We start from the raw sequence: 2,476 nt of genomic DNA on the forward strand, positions 1-2,476 counted from the left end.
TTTTTTAATTTTTAAACAACCAAACCAATCAGTGTGCCTACTTTATGGGCAGGGGAAGCCATTATATGTCTGAGCTGTGGGACTATAAGGTTTTGAAAAACTTCTGTTTAATGATTAGCACTTTTAAAAACCCTTTCAGTTTTGCAAACATGTATTATAATGAAGTTATAAAAATTATTTTATTAAAATGCTTTATAATGTATTTAATTATTGATTTTTTTTGTGTTCCCACTACCGTATGTTCATCATAACCTTCCCAGCATCAGAAAAACTACAAAATATGGGAAGTTGCACTTGTTTGGGAATCTGAAGAAAATTCCTGGACAATTAATGTTATTGCTTACCTAATGCAGTAACTACTTGAAAAACTTTATGATTTTTTCCCCATTAAAAAGAAAACACAGTAAGGGAGAACAAAGGGAGGGAGGGAATATCTGAGACACTTATTTCATTGTAGGATCTTTTTATAATATATTATTTTTTAAAAGAAACACTCAGCTAGTTGAAAAGCTGCAAGAGAAGAGCCAGTTCCAAACAAGAACTGCCTACAACATTTGATAGATGCAAGTTTTTCTATTCTTTTTTTTTATATAAATATTTAACCTGCAAATTGTAATATCATAACCACTATTAAAAGAGGTAATTAAAAAAAAAAAAAACAGACTAGATATGTAATGTCATAATAACTTATGCAGGACATAAGTACTCGAAATATCTTTAAAGGCTCCAATTTAATTATACTATATTTAATTTTAATTGGCTTAATGACACTAAGGTTTTGATGCACTTCACGATCCACCCCATATAATACTCTTCACTCTTAAACTCTTCAGGTTATTCAGCAGAGACAAGACTATTGTACACAAAAGTCAGTGTATTTCAGCTTCAATCTTATATACTTGCTTCTGTGGTAAACTGGATTTTCTACCAAGCTTTATTGTAAATACTTATTAACTGTGATTATTTAGACCCAGGAGCATATTAACATTTTACAACTCATGTTAGCATATCTTCAAATTGAGCACAGATGTAATATATATATTTTGCTGCCTACACTACATTTAAGAGGTACTTCTAACTTTCTAATTGAGATAGGACAGGCCAAAAAGTCATCACTTGACATTTTCTAATCAGTTTGTAACTATAATGCTTTTGTGAAAAACAAATTTAACTCTCAATCTTAGTATTTTATATTTACAGATGATACACTGGTAACATTCAGTAGTTATAAGGCTGAAAAAATCCCACCCTATGCTGCATCAAGGAATACATTCCTGCAAAATACCTGTGCAATGTTGAAGCAGTTAAGTAGAGTCAGGAACTAGCTGGTAGTAAATGTGGTATATACAAGGTATTCAGAACATTAACACTAGAATTGCCACAGTGTTTCACATGAGATTAGTCTGACCTACATTTGGATCTATAACTAAGGTACAAAGGATTTTTTTTTTTTTTAAACTAGCCAGTACCAGATGCTATGATCCGGTTTTGTAGATTGGGCCTGCAGGTGCACCTGTAAGCTTAGTATCCTGTGAAATTTTGTTATTTTCAGAGTAGATTTTCTTATTGTATTTCAATCAGATTGTCTCTTCTATATTGAAACATTTGTTTTCTAATTTAAGAATTAATATTTTCATAGATACTGTGCAATAAAGTTACAGTAGAATGTGGTTTTGCAAATTCTTTAACAGCTGATGAATTTTACATTTGTAAAATTAATATATTGTATTGGTACAGAATAGTTTTAAATTATATATGTACAAAACCTTACTTGGTCTGTTCTTCTTTTTCATTAGTGCCTGCATTGCAAAGATACACACTGAAGCAATTTCACAACTGAGTACCATGAATCTGTAAGAATGCAGTCAGTGCATTTTTTATGTGTACTTGAAAGTATCTATTCAAAAAGTTCACTGGGAGCATTTTGTTGACTACAGTATACAAAGCTGAGATGAGAAAGTAAGGAGAGAGGTGAAGGTTCCAAGTATTCCACCTATTCACAGCTTCCCATTAGCTGAGCTATAGTGCTGTTATTCCAGTCTCTTTAAGGACTCAAGCAATGCTTCAAAAAACCAACTGAGTCTCAAAGCATGTCATTTGTTTTTTGTGTTTTTTTTTTGTCCACTAGCCCTTTAGTATCAGCATACAAGGCACTGGGAAGTAAACAGTCACATAAAAGCATATGGTCCATAAGGCAGTAAGTAGCATTCAGAAGAGATTTAGTGTTTTCATCATGTGTTTAGTGTTTTGTTTATGTAAAAATGTTGCCAGTAAATCAACACTACATTTATCTCAGGAGAGCACTGATAACTATTGAAGCAGGACAGGCAAGATAGGCAACCTTGCAGAGCAAGTAAAGAACCTGTATTTTTGTACTTTCCATTACTCATGTTGAATGCAGCTTTCCTCTTTTCATTAATGTATCCATTAACACTTTTAAATGTTCCTGAAGTGAAGAAAAGCACTATATTTTAAG

The sequence above is a fragment of the Meleagris gallopavo genome, chromosome 6 (genome assembly GCF_000146605.3).
Source record: "Meleagris gallopavo isolate NT-WF06-2002-E0010 breed Aviagen turkey brand Nicholas breeding stock chromosome 6, Turkey_5.1, whole genome shotgun sequence".
Lineage (NCBI taxonomy): Eukaryota > Metazoa > Chordata > Aves > Galliformes > Phasianidae > Meleagris > Meleagris gallopavo.